We start from the raw sequence: 6000 nt of genomic DNA on the forward strand, positions 1-6000 counted from the left end.
AGGTGTCACCTAAGAAAGAACCACCACAACTCTCAGGGTTAGCCTGCTTCAACAATGACAAAGCCTAAAATACCAGTAACAACACCCCCAATTTTTATAGCCATTTTCATCTATGAAGTTCTTAGCACTTGTCTTGGTCTGCAATGTTTCTAGGCACCTAATCATTTGCCCATCGTATGGAGAAGAACCAGGCAGCATGATCTGTCCAAAATCAAAACAGTAACCATCTTTTTCAGAGCTTAACATACAAGCAATGTTATTTTCTATAAACCTGTGTTAGCTTCTAAGCACTTCAAAAATGAATATAAACTAACTTTTCACTCAAGAAATCTGAGCACTTTCTGTATTCCAGGCACTGTTCTATTCTAGCCTTACTCTTCTATAAACTTTAACACAGTCATTTAATGTCACTACGAGCTTCAAAAATCCAAACACTAAAACCAAAATTTAAGTCTTTCATGTTTTATTTCTAGTAAGTCTTACTGGCATCCTCAGACAATGTTTTCTTGTGTCATCTTTTAGTCACATATTTAGAATGCATAGAATCTTTACTTATTAAAGGACAACCAACAACTCCAAGTATTTATTTTAACAAATTTATTTTAACAAAGGTCTTCCTACATGACTGAAATTTTCAATTTCATCAGCTAGACCTCAAAAATACAGGTGCCCCTCAAAAGATACAGCTCTGCTTATATGAGGATGTTTTTCAATAACCAGTACTGTTTTCTGTCCATGGCTGGGAGTCCGTGGATGGAAAGGGCTGACTCTATACATTAATCTACACCATTTTATACAGGGACTTGAGCATCCAAGGATTTTGGTATTCGTGGGGGCCCTGGAATGAATCCACCTCGGATAGCAAGGGGCAACCTAAGTTTTGGGGGAGACAAAAGGTATTAGATTTTTTACTGAGTGGGGGTCAGCGCCCCTTAACCCCCACATTGTTCAAGGGTCAACTGTAATGCATTCTCTCTGTACTCATTCACGAAGTATATACCACCACCCAAGCAGTCTTACTTTTTAGGCCAACACACATTCCCAAAGACTAGCAGAATTTAGAAAATCCTAACTATCTATACTGTCCAGAAAAGAGATAATCTGTGAATGAATTGTCATTTGGCATCTGCCAAAAGCCTCAATGAGACAAATGATATTTCAGGGAAGTCATCTGAAAGATAAATTAACTAAACTCTAATAAATCAAATCACCAGAACAATGTCCACCTATGTTATTAAAGTTTTTCTATTATGCCTGAGGCTTTTATCTGGTTTCTCTACAATGGCATGTGAAAAATGTTTATCATTTGTAAGATGTAAAACATTTTCTTCATATATTGTTAATGTCACTTCATGTAAGAATTCAGACAATTACTTATTCTTCAGACAAAAGTCTGCTACTCCTGATTAATCGGTATACTTCCTCCCATTAATCAATGCCTACTATGATTTGTACAGTTTCCTCTTTTGCTTTGACTAATAAATTAAAAATAAAAATAAAAAGCTTTAGTTACATGCAGATGGCTGAGCTACCCTTGCCCTAAGCTTCTCATTCCATTCCCTCCAGCCCCCTCCACTCAACCTTTACTATTTTCACAGTCCTCTCAAACACCTGTCTATTATTAATTACAAGACCAAGTCAAATCCTTTCTCAAAGAAGACAAGTAATAAAACGTATACATCCATTGGGCTTTTAGAATGAGCTAAACTCTTGAATGTCCAGAAAGCAGAGCACAAGGTAAACAAGATAAATCACTTGGCTCCATTACGATTTACACAAGTTAAACATGGACCTTACCAGTACCTTCCTCCAGCATCCAAAAGAGCACAACACAGCTCTTTGATGGATCCACTGAAGGAATTCAGTTATTTGAATATCCACTTGCCAGACACTGATAGGAACATAAAAATGAGTCAATCCTGGGCCTCAAGGAGATTCAAGTCCTTTATTGACATAGAAGGAACTATTTGTAGGAAAGTGTATACAACTGTCTGAACAGCCCTGAGAAAACTCATATTGCAATAAATTCTGAGTTCAGTGCTCTGATGATCAAGAAACAACCTGACCACTTCTGGCCATGTACGCAAAAGCGAGAGCAGGGACTCAAACAGGCATTTGTACACTTAGGTTCATAGCAGCATTAGTCACAAAGCCAAAAGGTGGAAGCAAGCAGGTGTTCACCTATGAAAGACTGTATAAATAAAATGTGGTTTATACATACACAATGAACTATTAGTTAGCCTTAAAAAGGAAGGAAATCCTGACACATGCTACAGCATGAATAAATCCTGAATGAATGAACCCTGAAGATGCTAAGTGAAACATGCCCAGTCACAAAAGGACCAATATTGTATAATTGTACTTATGGGAGGTTCCAAGAGCAGTCAGATTCACAGAAAGAAAAAGTAGAATGCCGGTTGCCTGGGGCTGGGAGGAGGGCTAAAGGGAAGACTGTGTTAATGGATACAGAGTTTCAGTTAAGGAAGATGAAAAAGTTCTGGAGATGGATGGTGGTGATGGTTGCAAAACAATGTGTGTACTTAATTATCACAAAACTGTACACTTAAAAGTGGTTAAAATAATAAATGTTGTTATGTATATTTTGCCACAAAAAAGGGGAAAAATCTGAAATATTCGGATAGAGATCACCTGAATATTTAAGGTTTCACAGTTTTATTCATTCAACAAGTGTTAACTAAGGACTTAACTACAGGTTATATGGGTTTTTCCCTGAAAATCCACTTGGCAACAGCAATGCTACTCAATGAAAAGAGCACACATGCAAGGACTCTTGAAATCACACCATGACAATCCTGGCTCTGCCACTTCTAGAGGCGATCATCTCTGAGTCTTAGTTTCCTTGCATGTAAAATAAGGACAATATCTCGGTCACAATGAGAATTAAACGAGAATGTATATAAAAGCACCTGCAACATCTTGGCACATAAGGAGGCACTTCTTATTCATAAATGCTCCCCTTCTCTCCTTGGCCACAAGTAATGACCACAGGATGTTAAAGTCACAAGTGGGAGACTGTGCAATATCTACTTTCTCAAATGAAGCAAGCATCTCACATGTCAGACAGTGGCAGGGAGTAAGTATCTCAACGCCATACAAATCACCCTTCCTAGAAGGTGGCACTACACTTCAAGTACTACCCACTATATACCACCACAAAATCACTATCAAATGAGATCATGAGCCACAACAAAATAAAACGTCTTCTAAAACCAAGACAATAAACTCAGCAATCGCAAAGCAATCTCACTATGCAATTCATACACAAGGCCACAAGCACTATACAGAAGACAGAACTTAATCTTTATTGATGAGATAGTAGCATAAAAAGTAGAGCAAGCCCTTACTAAAATAATTGCAGGAAAAGACTTTTCTCCCCAAATTAAATTTAACTAATACATCTTTTCTTAAAACGTCATTTTGATGCCATGAATAAATCTGTAGACCAACATTACCATTTAAATGCTTATTTCGTGACATATTAAAAGCAATCATCAGTGTTTCTAATCTACAAAGTTTTATAGAATATGGCCGGAGACGAAGTTTTGAAAATAACCGTGTGAATAGATATGGCATATATTACATACAATATACACGTGCCACAAGGTAGCTAGTGTTAAAGACAACACTTGGCAAAATAAACTGATTATTCCAGAACCTAGTTCCTAAAGATAGTAGTAATACTAAAGTTATTATTATCCACTAGCAGCCGCATTCAGAATCATGTACCATCATCCATCCTGCAATAAATTATTGGCTCTCTTGGTAAGATCGGGTTTTTTTATTTAGAAAAGTTAATGTTTATACCAATACAGTTCCAATTTAGTTAACCTTTTATTAAAACACATTGAGAATATTTAATTTTCCAAGTGACTTAACTCCTCACTTCGGCCTTTTTCCAGTCCCTGAGTTGCTGCCCTTGCAAACTAAGCAACAAGAAGACAACCGAAACTCAGAACTGTACACATCCAGAAAATTCAAAGCCCCCCAAGCAGCACACACGTTACAGTAATACTCGTCAATCAGACGAATGTCTTCAAACCGCGCTGCTCAGAAGGACACTTAAGACTTCCACGGATGAGCAACGCGTCCCTTTTGAGCACGACTTTCTCCGCAAAAGCACGGACTGAACACCATCGCGCGAGGATTCCCCTCTCTGCCCTGTTTCTGCAAATCTCCGGGCTGTTCGCGACACACCGCGTGGTTTGTCAGCTCTGTGTGGCGGGCACGGCCGCCGGGGCAGCTCAGCTTCTGCAGGAACCCCGCACACATCGGACGGGCTGGCTGAAAACACACACTGATCCCCAAAGGCTGAAAACCCTTCGCGGGACGCAGACGGCGTGGCACCAAAGCCTGGGCGCGGTGCAAAGCGGGCCTCGGCCGCCAACACCCGGGAACACCCGGGAACACCCCCCCACGGCTCCCGGGGCCCCGAGGCCCGCGCCCCCGCCCCGCCCCGCCCCGCCCCGCCCCGCCGGAGGTGCCCCCGCCGCCCCGGCCCCGCAGGTCGCCGCGCGCCCCGAGCCCCCGCCGCGCGCCCCGCGCCACTCCGCGCGCGTCCCCGGACCTGTCAAAGCCCGGGGGCAGGGCCACGCGGTGAGGGCGCGCAGCCCTCCGCGTCCCCGTCCCGTGGCCGAGCGCCCGCACGACGTCCCTCCGAAGCGGCGCGGCAGGACGGCGCCGGGGTCGGGGAGGCGCAGAGCCCGCGGGGGACGCCGGCCCGCAGGCCGCGCGCCGGGACCAGCAGGGGCCGCGCCAAAGGCGCGCGCCGTCCCCCGCGGGCCAGGCCGGAGCGCGGGCCCAGGGCCGGGGCGCCCACGCGGAGCCGCTCCCGCCCCGGACACCAAGCGGCTCCGCGGGAGCCCGCCTCACCTGCAGCACGGGGCGCCGCGGGCCTTCGAGAACCATCGGAGCCCGCTCCGCCGCGCGCGTCACAGCGCAGGCCTCCCGGGGCCGCCCGGCGCCGCCGCCGCCGCCGCCATTTCCTCCCGCTCGCCGTCGCCTGGTCCCCGCTGTCAGGTTACTCCATTCACCTGGGCCTGGGGCCGCCTGTGCCGCGCCGCGCCGCCGCCTCGACCCCTCCCGCCGGCGCCTGCGGAGACTGCGCAGCGCCCGGCTCGTCCGCCGCCCGCGCACGGCCCGCGGCAACGGCGCACCGCGGCTTGGAGAATCCCCCCGGCGCCCGCGCCGCCCCTGCGCGCCCCCACGCTCCGCTCGCCCCGCACCGGCATGAGAGCGAGCCTGTGATTGGCCGGAGCGTGGCGGTGAAAGGTTAATCCCGGCCCCCCAGCCACTCAGGAGCCGGGAGACAGCGGACGCGGCGGCGGAGGCCGAGGCGGCGTTTGCGGCCCAGCTTTCGGCCGGGCCCCGGGCGTTCCACCGCCGCGGCCTGCGCGTTGGCGACCCTCGTGGGCCTGCGCGCCGAGGCGGCGGACACGCGCTTACCTCGGCAGAAACTCTTGGCTCTTGGAATCCGCCCGCCTCCATTGTTGCCCTTCCTGGCGCCCACCGCCCTCTAAACGGGGCCCTGCCCCACGCTGTGATTGTTCTCTGGAGGCCCCGCGTCCCTTTTCCACGTCCCAGCCCCTCTTTGAGGACCTCCCCACTCGCCTGCTTTTGCTCCGCGTTAGTGGTGCGGGGCCCGACGCCTTAGGGGAGACGACAGACCCCCGCTCCTTCCCCACAGCCCGGAGCTGGGATGAGCAAATAACACATGGGGACAGTGGCCCCACTTCTGTAAATTGTTCCTTGGCGTAGGTTGTCACCGTGTACCACACCTCACAGCTGTGAATTAAAATGTGGAGGCCAAGTGAGTGGCTGGCTTAAAGAAAATCATACTAATGTGTGCCAAAACGTGGACGTCTCTTCCAGAGGACTCACCTGACAGGTTTACTCCAGGGGAGGTCGGGTGGCAGCACCCAGGCTTCTGCCCTCAAGGGTCAGCACTGAGCACCCACTGCGCGCTGGACTCTGCTCAGTACC

At 48.5% G+C, this 6000-nt stretch overlaps 1 protein-coding gene across 11 annotated transcripts in view; it reads right to left on the reverse strand.

Moving 5' to 3' along the window:
* DICER1 (dicer 1, ribonuclease III) overlaps window positions 1–5217 on the reverse strand; it is a gene marked incomplete at its 3' end in the record, with an annotated part of 72387 nt that extends 67170 nt beyond the window's left edge. For 5 of the 11 annotated variants that reach the window (XR_013993325.1, XM_081048158.1, XM_081048167.1 and 2 more), the window contains exon 1: window positions 4891–5202. Of the gene's footprint in view, window positions 1–4890 lie in introns of all 11 variants that reach the window. The other 6 variants (XM_081048161.1, XM_081048160.1, XM_081048165.1 and 3 more) reach the window with 6 other exon arrangements.
* Window positions 5218–6000: the final 783 nt, after the last annotated feature.

The sequence above is a fragment of the Rhinolophus hipposideros genome (assembly GCF_964194185.1).
Source record: "Rhinolophus hipposideros genome assembly, chromosome: 5".
Lineage (NCBI taxonomy): Eukaryota > Metazoa > Chordata > Mammalia > Chiroptera > Rhinolophidae > Rhinolophus > Rhinolophus hipposideros.